This window comes from Helianthus annuus, chromosome 17 (genome assembly GCF_002127325.2).
Source record: "Helianthus annuus cultivar XRQ/B chromosome 17, HanXRQr2.0-SUNRISE, whole genome shotgun sequence".
Taxonomy (NCBI): Eukaryota; Viridiplantae; Streptophyta; class Magnoliopsida; order Asterales; family Asteraceae; genus Helianthus; species Helianthus annuus.
This window is the reverse complement of record NC_035449.2, coordinates 183,927,321-183,945,517: the sequence shown is the minus strand read 5'-3', so window position 1 is coordinate 183,945,517 and position 18,197 is coordinate 183,927,321.

Here is an 18,197-nt window from a genome sequence, read left to right as displayed (position 1 = left end):
CCCTTGCACAAGTTAAACACTTGCCGACGTAAGTTGCGATAAGAGCTTTCATGTTTGGCCACCAATAAGTTGTTCTGATATCGTGGTACATCTTATCCGACCCTGGATGTACCGAGTAGCGAGACTTGTGCGCCTCATCCATCACAAGTTCGCGTAAGCCGCCATAAAGTGGAATCCAAATACGCCCCGTTACATAGTAGGCGCCGTCCGCCTTTTGTTCCATTTGTTGTCGTGAGCCGCGTAAGGCTTCAGCCTTGACGTTTTCGGGCTTCAGGGCTTCTGTCTGAGCAGCTCGTATCTGCGCAGGAAGGCTAGACTGAATCGTAAGCTGTAGCGCTCGCACGCGCCGTGGTAAAGTGTCCTTTCGACTAAGGGCATCCGCCACAACATTGGCTTTGCCTGGATGATACTTGATAGCGCATTCGTAATCGTTAAGTAACTCGACCCATCGTCGTTGACGCATATTCAAATCCTTCTGCTTAAGGATATGCTCGAGACTCCTGTGATCGGTGTAAATCGTGCACCTGGTACCGTACAGGTAGTGTCGCCATATCTTAAGCGCGAAAACAACAGCTCCCAGCTCTAAATCGTGCGTCGTGTAGTTGCGCTCGTGAACCTTGAGTTGACGAGAGGCGTAAGCGATAACCTTGTCGCGCTGCATTAACACACATCCCAGTCCCCGAATGGATGCATCACAATAAACCACGAAGTCGTCTGTGCCCTCTGGCAATGAGAGGATAGGTGCACTGCAAAGTCTATCCTTTAGGTGCTGAAAAGCAGTCTCCTGGGGCTCTCCCCAGCGATAGGTAACACCCTTCTGTGTCAGTAGCGTAAGTGGTTGCGTGATCTTTGAAAAGTCTCTAATAAACCGTCTGTAGTAACCTGCCAGACCCAAGAATTGACGTATTTCTGTCGGTGTACGCGGTGCAGGCCAGTTTCGGATCGAATCTACCTTGGATGGATCGACATGTATCCCATCCTTGTTCACTACGTGGCCTAAGAAGTGGACTTCACGAAGCCAGAAGTCGCATTTAGAAAGCTTGGCGTACAACTGTTCCTTCCGAAGGAGTTCCAAAATAAGACGAAGATGCTGCTCGTGCCCCTCCTGACTCTTGGAGTAGATCAGAATGTCGTTGGTGGAGTCAAGAACATTTTGTCTAGGTAGGGTTTGCACACTCTGTTCGTAATGTCCATAAATACGGCGGGTGTGTTCAATAATATCAAACCATTTATCACATCAATCATAAAATATAGTAGTTGAAATAATTCATAAAACCCAAAACATTTGATGTTCAAACCAAACTTTGTTCGAATAGCGGAAACATAATAATGAAAAACCCCAAAAAGAAGTCATAAGTTCAATTAGCGTTCATTGCGTCTCCTCCTCCTAACATGAAAACTCGACCTCTTGCCTCGTTGCCATTGTTATTATTGTTTCCCCCGTTGTTGTCGTTGTTCCCGTTGCCCTGGTTATTGTTGTGGTTCTGATTCTGGTTCAACTGAGGACAATCGCGTTTGTAGTGTCCTTCTGCCCCACACTGGAAACATCCCCGGTTTCCACGCTGTGGTTGCTGCTGCTGGTTCTGTGGAGCTGGCGGTGGGAGTTGCTGGTTCTGATTTGCAGGCCGTGGACTCCTACAGTCTTTGGCCTCATGACCCATCTTGAGGCATCTTTGACAACGAACCTTATTACACTGGCCACTGTGATGTTTGTTGCAGGTGTTACACTTTGGAAGGTTTCCTCGATACCCTCCTTGTTTATGGCTGCTAGAGGAGTGCTGACTTGGACTCTGGTAGCTGTCCGTCTTTCGCTGCTGAGACTGCGCCTGCACTGAAGCTGACCCCTTGCTAGAATCCCCCTCCCATTTTCTTTTACTTTCACTGGGAGTAGCAAGTGTAGTAGAAGCAGTAGCGGTAGCAGTAGCACTGATACGCTTTGGCAGTTTGTTCTGATCCACTGCCTGATCGGTGATGCGATGAGCGAGACGCTGGATCTCCTGAATGTTGTTGAGGTTAGCCGAGGTAACGTGGCTCTGAATCTCTGGTACAAGCCCCTTGAGATACAACTCAATGCGCTTGTATGGGGGGTCTACCATGGTTGGACATAGCACAGCCAACTCGTTCGACCGTTTAGTATACGCTTCAATTTCCGATCCGACCATCTTCAGATTATAAAGCTCATCCTCCAACTTATGAATATCTTCACGCGTGCAGTACTCACGCTTGATGAGTTCCTTAAAGTCGTTCCATGGGGTGGCGTTAGCAGCTGCCAACCCTAAAATCTGCACTTGTGCGTTCCACCAAGTGAGCGCAATCCCTTCAAGTGTGCCAGTGGCGAACTTCACCCTGCGAGCCTCAGGGCATTCACACATTTCGAAAACCGACTCGAGCTTTTCAAACCAGTGGAGGAGTCCAACTGCCCCCTCCGTGCCGCTGAACGAGCTAGGACGACAGTCCATGAAATTCTTGAATGTGCACCCAGGTTGTTGCTGAGCGGGTTGACCTGCTTGGGCGGCTGCAACTGCCGCAGCAACGAGAGCCTCTAGCTGGGCTTGAGTCATGGTAATTCGTGCGGCCATTGATCTTCACATCAAAGGCAACATAAGTGAGAAAGGTTCGCGAATAGTGCGATGACAGAAGAGTGTAAGCACATAAGTATTCTCATGCAATGTCAAGTTGTGAGCAAGGTAATGTAAGCATACTACGAGCAAAGTTCTATGCAAATTCTAGCAAGCAGGTAATAAACATAAACCTTATTACCTAGGATGTCGAGTCTTGCACGTGGAGCGAAGCGTCGTTGTGGATCGTTGAGAGCACTGTTCTGGTTATAGTCTGGTTTTAATAAAAACGTTTTTCCATATTAAAACCAAGTTCTCTATAACCAATGGCTCTGATACCAATCTGTCACACCCCCAAAATCCACCTGCGGAGTATCACCGCTTGGGAGCGTGACTGACCAGGATCAAGCCACCAATTATATTGAACATGCATATAGTATTAAGTAAGATAAAAGAAAACCATCCGTTCAATACAAAAGGTGTTCAAAACATGTTATTGTTTTAAAGTGTAGCGGAAGCATAGTAATAATCCAACAATAGTAAATAGTAAATAGTTCAAATGTTATAATGGTTCAGCATAGAAACCACGAATCCTTGTCCACAACGACCCGCTTCTCCAGTGCAAGCTCCAAGTACCTAACGATCTGCAAGGCATGTAACAGAATGGTCAACAAACTAGTTGAGCGAGTTCACATAAAGGAAATGCGTAATAGTAAGTTCATTTGTAATAGGTGGCTCTACTGGGCCGTTTGTATATTTTACTGTGGTGGTGTTCCACGTTTTCCTGTGGTGGTGTTCCACGTTTTCCTGTGGTGGTGTTCCACGTTTTCCTAACCACTAGACTACTCGTAGCTATAGGTATCCTTCACAACCGAGGATAGTGATGTGGTAGTCTAGTCATAGTGTCAATAGAGTATCTAATCAACCTTTCAATCCCATTCCCAACACCCCGGGAACCCCATGCCTTGGTAAGAGTGTGAACTCACCTTGGTTTGCTCGGTATGCTAAATAAGTGCTCACAGTTAATTAATCACGTCCTATGTATACACGTATAGCAAATCAGTTCATGCTCGAAATGTTACGCATGCAATTAATTGGTTCACATAGCAGTCAGTTTGCATATCAGTACAACACGTAGTATTACACGAATATGTTCATTACCAAGCATGGCATGTAAATTAATTCAACATATGTTCCACTGTTCAAAGCGTTATCAAAACCCTAATATCTTTCGATTCATTAGTCATCTTTCGACCAACAGTGTTGTCACGTTTCGAAGCATGCTATCCTTCGATCAAATCTATCCTTCGGTCAAATTATGGTTCGGTCAAACTATCTTTCGGTCACTACTATTATCTTTCGGCATATACATTATCTTTCGATAATATCAGTTACGTTTTATTCAAGTTTCCAATTTATCCGTGAAAATCAACCAACACGATTTCAATCATTTCTGTTTCCTAAAAATTGATCAAACAGGGATTATTTTCATAAACATTATGAACCCTAAATTCACCCACATGAACCATAACAGTATTTAATCCTATACGATCCGATTTCAAGAGCAACGAATCAATAACACAAATCGAATTGTACAATATCACAACCAACCCACAAACCTTATCATTATACATTATCACAACGGATTCGATTTGTTAGCCGATTAATAACAATATCATAACAATCATGGCAGTTTAATACAAATATCCTAGCTAACCCATCGTAACATTCATACCGTACAAATCCGATCATAAAAACACATATTGCAAAACGATTAGGCAGTTATAACATTCATATCCCATTAGCATTCGTAACCGGTTAGCATACAAACCACGTACAGCAAATAATTGATAAACCATGACATCATGTACACCTTGAACACTAACCGGAATTTGTAAACAAGTGGATCGATCAGCAAGGAGTCTCCGTAAGTCTGTGATTGCCGTCACAAGGATGCTCTAGGGTTTTTAGAATAATCATTACCGATACATGTATTTTCAGTTATAAACGTATCATCGGAATGGGCCAAGCCCATTAAATGACTGGGCCGAAGGATGTCGAAGGATTCCTTCATGGCCCGAATGATATGTTTCGAGACTTATCAATCCGAAGGATGATCTTCCGGATCGAAGGATGTGTTTCGTCATCCTTCGATTCATGCACCATGTTTCGTGGACATCCTTCGAAGGTTGTTTGTGTAATGTAATGTGTTTCATGCTAACTAGTTTACAAGTTTCACAATGTAGCAAACAACTATGCACGATCAAATAATCAAAACGTATATATATATATATTTTCATTAACACACAACTCGTATAATTCAAGTCCACAATCCAACAACTAAACAGTCAAAGTCAAAGTCAACGCGCATTTAATGCGAAAGTGAAAGTCAGAAACTCGAGTTGTCACACTCATGTCATGTTCATGTTCGTATTCATGTTTATGTTTCTGGCATGAAATCAGATCCGGGTCAAGCTTTGGGATTTACATCAAGTGTTCGGATTCTCGTCAGGCTTTCATGTTCTAATGGTTAATGCACAAAAGTATTTGTAATGTTTTGTTTTAATTGGTTGACTCGATGTAATGTTTTTTGAGATCGTGCTATGAGTAGTATGTAGGGGTGTTCAAAACCGGATATCCGAATTTTCAGATATCTGAAATTTTCGGATATCAGATTTCACTATCCGAATCCGTATCCGAAATTTCGGATATCCGGAATTCGGATATATGAAATTTCGGATACGGATTCGGATAGTGAATCGAATATCCGAAAATCCAACTTTTTATTTAATTTTTATTTTTTTATTATTTTTTTCATATTCGGAAACGGAAATTTGGATAGTTTCGGATATCCGAATATAAGTTTTCGGATATTTTTCGGATATTTCGGATATTTACGGATATTTCGGATATTTTCAGATACTTCGGATATTTTCGGATATTCGGATATCCAATCACTATCCGAATCTGAATCCGAAAAATTCGGATATCTGAAATTTGGGATATCCGATTTTTCAGATATTTAGGATTCGGATATCGGATATTTCAGATCGGATTTTCAGATACGGATAGTTTTGAACACCCCTAGTAATACGTACAAGTAACCGAAACACAGACATATATAAGAGAGAAATATTCGATTTAATGCCAAGTGACGTAGTTTTAAACAAAAACGTATATGTATTTGATAGATTTTCATTGGGCCATTGGTACGTTCTCTGTTTCCTACCAGTTGCCAATGCATGCCACGTTATTCATTGGGCCAGTTGTACTTATCTTTAAAACCTGCTGACCTTAATTGACAATTTGACTACCTAGTACCTACGATAATACGGAATAGTAGTTGGACTGAATATTTTTTCTTACTTTTGTTATTTAGATCATGTGGAGGGGTTTGGATTGAGAGTATTGTTTGACATGTGTTGAGAGTGGGATTTATCAGTTAATACTCAAAAACTAAGGGTGCGGTGGGACGTCGCTTGACTGGACGTAGCTAGCCATATAGAATTAAAAAAAAAAAACTACAAAGGAAATTAAAAAAAAACCTACATTGAACCAGCTAACCACAGCCCGCCATATTACCCCCCCCCCCCCCCCCCGCGCCCCACGTCAGGCAGAATCTCCACGCCAAGCGGACAACGCTGACCAAAACACCAACCCGGAGTGGAGCACTCAGCGTTTAAGGGCCAAAACGCCCAAAACCCACGCCCACACCCACAAGTCTTAGTATCCAAAATAAAGGGATCTAAAAACAGCTTCCTAATCAGAAAAAAAGAGAAAAATGCTCTTACTTAAACACATAAAAAACTCATTTAGTGAAGAAACCAAAAAATATTATCATATCTTCACTATTTTTTCCAAGACTATACGTTCGATTTAACTAAAAAATGCATAATGTATGGCCATGTTCCTGCCACGTAGTCTAAACCCCTTTCACGCCTGTTAAAATAGTGGTACCCCGATGTTTGGCATCGTCCTTTAACCACCACGTTTTGATGTATACTTCTTTTTGGTGATGTGGCATGGGCTGTCACCCCACAACAAGTAGCCTATAATCAATCTCTCTCTCTCTCTTTATGACCCGCCAAGACGAAGATCTTTGATGAGGATGTGCAAGTGGTGTGACTGCATAGGACCCGTATTTTTTGAGGCCCGATACATTTAATTATTTTACATATATAATTATTTTAAAAAAATTATAAACCCGCTTAACCTTTTTTTATTAAAACTAATCCAATTAAACAAAGATAACAACATTAACTATTTTAGTTTGACTAATGACCCATCCAAACCCAATTGTCATATATTCATCTAAACTAATTTGGCCCAATTTAAAAACTTAATATTCTACACCTAATTAAAATTAACTAACTAATTAGCGTGACAATTAAAAAAAAAACTTGTGGACCGCGAATTGCAATCAAGGATGTCCCGAGTTCTACTATCGTAGCCTTTAATACCGCTCTATCAAGGAAGATGGCGAAATGAGAAAATTGGAAGGTGTTTGATATCTTAGATATGTTGTAATTTGTATTTCTCATTTGTTTTTTGTTGTTTCCAGCCGCTTGCTGGCTCTTTATATATATACATATATATATATATATATACATATATATATACAGGTAGAGGATCCTGTAAAAAGTGGGACTTTTGTGAGAAGTGTGAGAAATAATTTGGGAATGACAAGTGTCCTTTATCCTAATTAATTCAAAGGGTATATTAGTAATTTGACATTTTTATCATTTAATTGATTTCCAAGAATAACTGCAAAAAAAAAAAAAAAAAAAAAAACTGCCGATGAGTTTTTTAAGGTTTGAATCGAATTTTGAATTAGGATAAATTTTAGGAAACATTATACATCTGATTGTTTTATATTCTTCATCATCTTTTAATCGCAACATCTTTTAATCATACATTGTTCATGGCGTGGTGTTTTAAATAACTGGAGACATTGACTATGATTCAAGTCATGGTGTTTTATCTGGAGACATTGTTCATGGCGTGGTGTTTTATCTATGACTTGAATCATACATTGTTCATGGCGTGGTGTTTTAAAAAACTGGAGACATTGACTATGATTCAAGTCATGGTGTTTTATCTGGAGACATTGTTCATGGCGTGGTGTTTTATCTATGACTTGAATCATAGATGTTTAAAACACCACGCCATGAACAATGTTTCCAGATAAAACACCATGACTTGAATCATAGTCATGGTGTTTTAAAATCTGGGAATGTTTTGTTTTGATAAAACACCACGCCACGAACAATGTCTCCAGATAAAACACCATGACTTGAATCATAGATGTTTAAAACACCACGCCATGAACAATGTATCCAGATAAAACACCATGACTTGAATCATAGATGTTTAAAACACCACGCCATGAACAATGTCTCCAGATAAAACACCATGACTTGAATCGTAGTCAATTTTATCCAGTTGTTTTAAAACACCACACAATGAATCTGATTACAGTTCTCTTTATGATAATGTATGACGAATATGTAACCAAAGACCTCCTATAATTAAGGTGAATCATTAATTCATATATTTAAGGAAAATGAGTGAATGTAGGAGGTTTTGGTCGTGTATGATATGGTTACCATATTTCAAACATTGAAAAAGACACTCTTGCCATTCAATTTTACATAAAGTCCCTCTAATTAAAACACAATTTACATTTGTATACCCTATTGATCTCAACCATTAGATCAAATATCCAATGGTTTAAAACACTTCTTACCCTTCTTACATTTTAGACACTTTTTACCATATCCCTACCCTATATATACATATATATATATATATATGTATATATATATATGTATATATATATATATATATATAAAGTGAGTTTGCTATTCAAAAAAAAAAAAAAAAATACCGCTGTATTTGTCAAACTAATGGACCGGAAAGCCAAGCAGCTCATTGATTTGGGTGGAGGGGGCGTTACACGGGTAAGGGGTGGAGGGTACTTACCCTAAGTGGGTACGGCGCCGCTACCCCCTCGAGTACTTTAGGCGGGTTGGGTTTGAGGGCATTGAAACCCACTTAAGGTTGAGGAAAACAATATGAATGGTTCGTTGGGTGGAGAAAATGGATGGGACCCTTGGTTCTAGCGTAATTGAGATATATTCTTGACATGAAACTTGGGTTTCCTCCTAAATTGGTGTGTAGGCATTATTGCCTAGTAAAGATGGATATGATCGGGTGATTCCGCTGGTGACACAATAACACTTTAGTAGTCCGTAGTGATGTAAATTTGCGGTTTAAAAAAACAACAAATTTTTAAGATATATTCTTGACATGAAACCAAGCAAATAATTTAAGATATATTCTTGACATGAAACTAAGCAAATAAAAAATAAATTATTACTAAACCAACTAAAACAAGCAACAAACATAAGTCAATTTGCCGACCAAGAAACCGGAACTAACCGGACATCTGATCGGATGCTGGATCCACGTTGAGATCAAACCCGCAAACGGCGTCGTTCTGTACTCCATCTCCGATACCTGTTTTCCGGCTGCCGTCGTTAAACTTAAAATCCTCCACCTCCATCTCCGGTAGCGCCACCGCACCTTTATTCTTTAAACAACCAAGCCCCGCTTTTAACCGATTTATTATAGCTAAAAATTCCTCAAACTCAGCATCTTCTTCTGCCGTTACTCCGCCGTTAGAATGCTCATTTTTGGCTCTGATCTTCTTGCCGGATGTTTTGTTGTCTCCGTTAACCTCCGGCCGCTTTTTCTTTACGTTTTCCATCGAATTAAATTAAATTAAATTAAATTATTATAACGGAAGGTAATATAAATAGTGCATATGATATAACCGGCAAGATGATGAGGTCATGTAGTTAGGCAAATGTGACGTTTGATAAAAGCATCTTCTTTGCGTGTAACCATGATTAATATATTCACATTATCTTCATAAGGAAAGTTTAAATTGAATGGGTTATTTTTTTCATGGCAAGTCACACACTTAAATATAACTAATTTTTTTTTTACGTCACGAGTTGCGTCGAAACTGAACAAATAATAATATAAAATAAATGTGATTTGAAAATAAAACATATCGTTTAAAAAGCCAAACCATTAGAATGGTTTAGTTTATTATTATACCAAATAAATATTTTATTTTTAGTACAAGTTTGTTTTTTAAAAAACTTATAACAGAATGTAGGGGAAAAATCAAGCACAACTACGTACTTAAGTTTTTAGAAAAAAAGTTATAAATGTAAATTATTAAAGAAGTATCAAATTATTTGATAAATTAATATATGTTCTAAAAAAGAAAAAAGAATTATTAAAAAATGGTAAAAGAAATATATCATTTTAAAAAAGGAAAATAATTAAGAATACGTTATATAAAGTAAATATAATAATAAACTATTAAGTATCCAATTATTTGATAAATTAATATATGTTCTAACAAAAGAAAAAAGAATTATTAGAAATGGTAAAGGAAATATATGGTTTTAAAAAAGGAAAAAAAATTAAAAATATATTATAAAAAGTAAATATAATAAAAAGCTATTATAATATATAAAATAAAAAATAATAAAAAGCTATATATTATTTTAAAAATAAAGTTACCATTCATCATACTTGTTAACTATATATACTAGATTTGTTGACGTCGCGCGTTGCAGCGAAATGGAACAAATAATAAGGTGAAACAAATGTTCTTTGAAAAACAATTATCTTGTTTAGAAAGGCAAACCGTCAGAAAATCGGTTCAGTTAATTATCGTATCATTTTATGGTACCAAATAAATACTCTATTTTGAATACATGTTTGTTTTTAACAAAACTTATACGGGAATGTCAAGGGAAAAAAATAACGAATCTAAGTTATTAATAAAATTTCTAATTAACTAAAAAAGGAAATATAATTTAGAAAAGGAAAAAATAATTATAAAAAATAGAAAATAAGTAATAGACGAAATATGGTTTAAGAAAAGAAAAAAATAAAAATATGTTAAAAAGTGAAAAGCAAATATAATAAATAAGTATTACACTTAAAAAATATATATTATTATAAAATTAAAATTACTATTCATGGATATTCGTTAACAATATATACTAGTTTTTTTTACGTTGCGCGTTGTGACGAAACCGAGCAAACGATAATGTGAAACAAACTTGATTTAAAAATAAAGAATGCTGTTTAGAAAGTCAAACCATTAGAACGGTTTAGTTTATCATCGTACCGTTTTTTGATACCAAATAAATACTTTATTTTAAGTAAAACTTTTTTTTTTAACAAAACTTATAACGGAATGTCAGGAAAAAAATCAAGCACAACTACTTACTTAAGTTTTTAGAAAAAAGTTATACACGTAAATTATTAAAGAAGTATCAAATTAATCGATAAATTAATAAATGTTCTAAAAAAAGAAAAAAAAAGAATTGTTAAAAAATGGTAAAGGAAATATATGGTTTTAAAAAGGAAAAAAATAAAAAAATATGTTATTAAAAGTAAATATAATAATAAACTATTATAATATATTAAACAAAAAAAATAACAAAAAGCTATATATCATTATAAAAATAAAGTTACTATTCATCATCCTTATCAACAATAAAAAAAAATCAAGCACAACTACGTACTTAAGTTTTATAATAAAAAGTTATAAACGTAAATTATTAAAGAAGTATCAAATTAATCGATAAATTAATATATGTTCTAAAAAGAAAAAAATTATTAAAAAAGGGTAAAGAAAATATATGGTTTTAAAAAAGGAAAAAAATTAAAAATATGTTATTAAAAGTAAATATAATAATAAACTATTATAATATATTAAATAAAAAATAATAAAAAGCTATATATTATTATAAAAATAAAGTTATTATTCATCGTCTTTCATCAACAATATATATAATATATATATTCTAAAAAAATTATTAAAAAATGGTGAAGGAAATATATGGTTTAAAAAAAATTAAAAATATGTTATTAAAAGTAAATATAATAATAAATTATTATAATATATTAAATAAAATAATAAAAAGCTATAAATTATTATAAAAATAAAGTTACTATTCATCGTCCTTTATCAACTATATAATATAATATAATATAATATATAAGATTAAATTATACATTTTTTCACCATACGGATTGAACTCTTTGCCAATCAACTTTCCCCGGCCTTCGATTCCCCTTACTCATAAAGGGTCTTACGGTCGGTACTAACTAAAGAAAAAGAGTCTTCTTTCTAAGAGTAGGCGTGGAGAGCTTTTTGCGGGGAAACTTGCAAGTACAGTTTGGGGGGAGACGGGCGTCGACCCAACCTTATGAGTATACGGACTATAAAAGTTCCGATGAACAATCACTCACTTTTGACAGTTATACGATTCCAGAAGCTGATCTAGAATTGGGTCAATGACATTTATTAGAAGTGGACAATCGAGTGGCTCATCTACGTATTATTGTAACATTTGCTGATGTACTTCATAGTTGGGCTGTACCTTCCTCAGGTGTAAAATGTGATGTTGTACCTGGTCGTTTAAATCAGCAGATGTTACAATAACTAAAGAAAAAGAGTCTTTTTTCTAATAGTAGGCGTGGAGAGCTTTTTGCGGGGAAACTTGCAAGTACAGTTTGGGGGGAGACGGGCGTCGACCCAACCTTATGAGTATACGAACTATAACAGTTCCGATAAACAATCACTCACTTTTGACAGTTATACGATTCCAGAAGATGATCTAGAATTGGGTCAATTACATTTATTAGAAGTGGATAATCGAGTGGCTCATCTACGTATTATTGTAACATCTGCTGATGTACTTGATAGTTGGGCTGTACCTTCCTCAGGTGTAAAATGTGATGTTGTACCTGGTCGTTTAAATCAAACCTCTATTTCGGTACAACGAGAAGGAGTTTTAAGCATTTGAAAATGTAAAGTCTTATCCAGCAGACCGACACTTTTGTACTACTATGCCAAAGACAAATATTAGCCTCCTAGGTGTGTGAATCTATATCCTTTTTTAACGTCCATAAAGTAACGCCATCCGGTACACCCATTGCCAAAAGGTCATCCACCCATTATTCTAAAGAGTCGTATTATTAGCACACCTTGGGGGATTAAATCGAGACCCTCAATACGCATCGTATAGGTCTATATGAAGCGTATTGAGGTGGGTTCAAACTTCTATACCTGCCAAAGGCTGCCATTGTCCCCTACCAAAAAGTAATACGCATCGTATAGGCCTATACGATGCGTATTGAGGGTGTCGATTTAATTTTTTTTAATTTTTGCAAGGTAGCTTCCTGTCACGCGGTAGCTTTCCGTCACGCGAACGAAGAAGTAACACTTTGGACATTTGTTGGTCTTCAAACATCTAAGAAACATTATTTGAGAATACCCCTTAATTTATCGAAGCTGTCGAATGAGATCCTCCACTGTTGGGTTATCATCTTTCAACCCCATTTTCCCTAAATTTATCGATTATGTTTTTCAACAGGGATGTAATGCAATGATTCCTCTCAATTGAATAGACCGACACTTGCTTCATAGGACTCACTTGAATCGTCTCGGATGTAATAACAATACGTTTAGCATCCGTGCCTGCTTGAATTGTAGAAAGCAAAGGATAACGAAGATGAACATTGTATTTATCACGAAAGTACTGAACAACCGAGATAACAGCTCCGGTTTCATCAACTGCAATTGGAATTGATCTTGGAACAACATACTCTTGTTACCATCAATAATCTTGGAATTGATCTTGGAACAACATACTCTTGTGAATTGGAATTGATCTTGGAACAACATACTCTTGTTAACAACGGTTCTCCAATTCCAGATCAATAAAGATTGCGGTTTGCAGATTCAATCTTCATTGCTTCATTAAAATTAACAAGGCGGTCTCTTTGCTTCGTCCACTAGAACTATTTGTGTATGCATTCTTAGGGTTTTTATTATTTGATCAATGGAAGTTGAAATCAGCTTTGAAACCGGACGGAATCTACGAAGAAACTGTTCGATTTCACGGTTTGTTTGAGAACCTGATTCAGATACATAACGGTCTCTTTGCTTCGTCCACTAGAACTATTTGTGTATGCATTCTTTTGGTAGTTAACACCGCTGATGGTACTGAACAACAGCTCCGGTTTCATTTGCGTCGTCCACTAGAACTATTTGTTTATGCATTCTGTTGGTACTGAACAACAGAATCAGGTTCTCAAAACAAGGATCGTTCTAATAGATTAAAGAGAACTATTTCAGTTATTTCTGTTGATCCACAAATTACAACAAATTGTGTCTAAGGCAAGGATCTTCGAATGCGGTGTGTATGTTAAATACCGTTCACTGCTTTTTTAGTTGTTTCTCTTGTTAAGTTTCTGAACCAACCGAAATCCACAAATACAAACAGTTTCTCCGTCGCTAATTTCTCCACTCATAGTGAAATCGAACAGTTTCTTCGTAGATTCCAACAAAGTTAATATTCACTGTGGTGGATGCAAGCATAAAGTTAGAAACCGGTGGTATTGAACCAACATTTCCTTCAAACATTCTAAACACTACAAGGATGTTGGGAATTAAACGCATGTACGTGACAAAACAAGAATCGTTCTAATAGATTAAAGAGAATAAACCAGGTACAAAATCATCTGCTTTCTGAATCTGAATCTGAATGTTAACTTTGACTCATAAACCCTTGAATCACAACGCTTCTATGATGATATCAGCGTTGTTTATCACCCTGTGTGAGCATTGGAAGCCCGACCACTAGTAGAAGAACCCGACACGTCTTCTATGATGATTCGAAACATTCACGAACACTTGCGAATTTGGTTTCTTCGGGCTTATGTTGATGGATAACGCAAACAAGTTCTCCACAGTTAGTTATTCAAATCTCTATTCGGTCATCTTTCCAAACTGCAACACAAGATAAGTTCTCCAAAAGAATGCATACACAAATAGGATGGATGTGACACACACAGATAGATAAGCTGTCACAGTTATCAAGACTGTTTGTCGGGTTTCCAATGCTCACACAGGGTGATAAACAACGCTGATACGAACACATGTGTTTTGAAAAATAGGCTTTGTTCTTGGTTTAATGAAGTTACACGTAACATCTAGTTATATTCAGATTTAAACAATGCACGCCTCAATTGAGATAACGGACATCCATCAAGCTCAAAAAGAAAACTTCTGTTTCCCATAGTCACAAACGATTGTGGTTTGTATTTCGCATAGCCACCGTTTCCGTAGTAAAAAACGGTTGCAGTACTATTTGTTGAAATCGAAGAAAAAAGTAAAAAAGATGAATTGAGGCGTACATTAGGAACAAGAAGTCCAACAATCCGTTCATTATCTGTTGTTGTCTAAAATACGTTACAATACGTTAAAATAGGCTAAAATACGTCACAATACGTTAAAATACGCTAAAATACCCTAAAATACGTTAAAATACGTTAAAATACGCTAAAATACCCTAAAATACGCTAAAATACGTTAAAATACTCTAAAATACGCTAAAATACGCTAAAATACGTAAAAAAACCCTAAAATACGTTAAAATAAGCTAAAATACGCTAAAATACGTCAAAACTACTATTAAATACGCAACAATATGTTAGAATACGTCAAAATACGCAAAAATACGTCAAAGTACACGACTAACGATATTTCAACACACGTATACATATAATACGGCACTATGGAGTTCAAGTGGATTTCAAACAAAACTGTACGTAATCATAGAATAAGATATTCGTACGCAATCGAACGACACCGAAACGACTTATGTTGAAGGTATACGTAATAAAACGACAAAATATGCGAAAGTTCAGCAAAAAACGAGACGTATACGCGTCGAACCGAGGGAAACACGATAACACTAAATTTGAAATAATGTCATATACGATCGTATAGGCCTATGTTGCATCGTATATCAGCTTAATACGAATCGTATAGGCCTATACGATTCGTATTAAAGTATGAATTTTCTCAAAAATACCCCTAGATTTATCAGAAAACCAGGGGTATTTTAGTAAAATCATCGATTAATACGCATCGTATAGGCCTATACGATGCATATTGAAATATAAATTTCTCAAAAATTGTTTTTCAAATCAAGGGTTCCATCATTACAACCACTTGTTTCCAACGGAGATGTAATGCAATGATTCCTCTCAATTGAATAGACCAACACTTGCTTCATAGGACTCACTTGAATTGCAGAAAGCAAAGGATAACGAAGATGAACATTGTATTTAGCACACGAAAGTACTGAACAACCAAGATAACAGCTCCGGTTTCATTTGCTTCGTCCACTAGAACTATTTGTAGGATCGTGAAACGACCTAACGAGTCGATCAGAAGAGTGCTCAGACAGAATCAGAGGCGGAATTCATTGATTCTGTGTTTGTTTAGCTTGAATTCACTATTAACTGTCTCTTGTATTGATCAGAAAGCTGTTACAGATGCGGAGACACTTCAACGGAGCTTCGCCGTCGTAAATCACAACTGAACTGACTCCTACTGATTCCGCTCAGACTGACCCTATATATAGACCTTCTGATTCGGCTTGAACATGTCTCAAGCGGAATCTCAACATTTACTTCGAGCGAAATCATAACAAACTAACACGAGCGGAATCAGGACAATTGAGATTTCGCTTGAAATGACACTATGTCATTTCGAGCGGAATCACTCCTAATTTCCACTATCTCGATTTTCGTGCACTAATTTATCAGATCTAATCTAAGACTCGAACGAAGATGAAGTCGACAGACAACTGCACCAACAGACTCCCCCTTGAATGTTGACGGAATCTTCAGTGAGAGTCTTCAATATGACGACTCTTCAATCTTGATCGGTCTTCTTTCTTTAACATGCATGTACCTGGATTCATCTCTCTGGCTCTAACTCTCGTCAGACTCCCCCTTTCACCAAGCTGGGATCGCTGTCTGGAATTAGCTATCACCTCGAGATCAATTCCTGGCTTTATCTCTTGATTAAGCTCCCCAAAGGTTCTGAATTGCATCCTGGCTTTCCGTAGTAACAGGATCAGAAATCTTTCTTTCACCTACACACATCTCAAACACTTATAAACAAATTTTCTCATTTAAGAGCTTATCAAAATTTGAAACATTCTAAATTCTGATTCAAATTAATGAATCATCTAAACATTTCAAAATTTTCAACTCAAACACTTTTATCCAAACCATTAGTTCGTCATGTTTAGCCTTTGAATTTTGAAAATCAGCTCTTCATCATCAGTTGTCGAAAATCTTTTTGAATTTTTCAGACTAACAGAAATTTAAATGCAGAAATGAAATATGTACAAAACATTATTTTTGTGAGTTTGTGTAAGAGGATCATATCAGTTTTTAGACACATCACAAGCACCGTTAAGCTTTTAATCGTTTTAAGTTTTAAACGATTCACATAAATTGACGATATTGTTGTCCACTTAAACTCAATCTAAAAACTTTCGAAATGCTTACCGATACGTTAAGGTATATTAATTATGCACTAAATTCTTATGGACCCCACGATCTCAACATATCCCCTCATCATGCAATACACTTACTCAAGTAATGCCTTTAAACTTTAATCAACTGTGATTTGTGCAAAAACAACGCAGAATGTTTAAACATTAACAATCAGGTCGATACTTCCGTATACACAGAGAAAGTCCAATGTTTAAACAAAATAAAGAAACTAAAAACAAGTTGAAATTGTTTAGGCTTTAACCACCAGTTCGATACCCACGTATACGCAGAGGTGATCCAAAGCTTAAACGAAACACCAACAAAAATAAAGCAGAACGTTTAGGCACTAACATCCAGGTCGATACTCACATATACGCGAGGATGTCCAATGCTTAAACAAAATAAAGAAATAAAACAAGTTTAAGTCTTTGCAAAAGAAATACACAATCACAGTGTCATTTTCAGCAAAGTTGTGAAAGCTCACAAACTTAACCAGTTTTTATGCTTTTTGGCATTCAGCAATTACTGAGCAGGCACACAATCAAGAAGGACAAAACTAAGTACTATGCTTTCAATCATGTTTTCCACTAGAACTAGGCTTTTTCATTTATGTTTGTATCGTTATCGCAAATCTACTAATCTAGCTGAGCCTATCGTCACATCCTTAGTGAGATCGTTTATCGCTTTTGGCATTACATTTCTTTAGCATGCTGTGATAGTCTACTAATTTTCTATCATTTCCTCTTATATAAACAAAAACTCATTTTTGAATTTTTCAATGTTTTTGACTTTTTTCAAATTTTCTAATTTTTTTTTAAATTTTTACTCCCCCTAAAATCAAAATATATTTCAATTTTGATTTTTTGGGAAAATTTGAAACAACCTGTACAAACTTGACAACTTGATGAGAACTACTTCAATTCTCCATCCATATGGCATAAACAATCAGAACTCCCCCTCACAACAAACTATTTTCCCATTATAATTTCAAAACACTTAAGTTTGTTTTAATCAAAATGGTTTTTCCAGAAAACTTAGTTTGTTTACCAACCACTTGTAGGTCCGGGGACATTTCATCACATTGTTTTCATTCATCCATATGTAAAGATTTAGCATTTTTCAGTTTTTAAACCTCAACACCACTTGTAGAAAATCAAGTACAAATTAATGTCCTTGATTAAC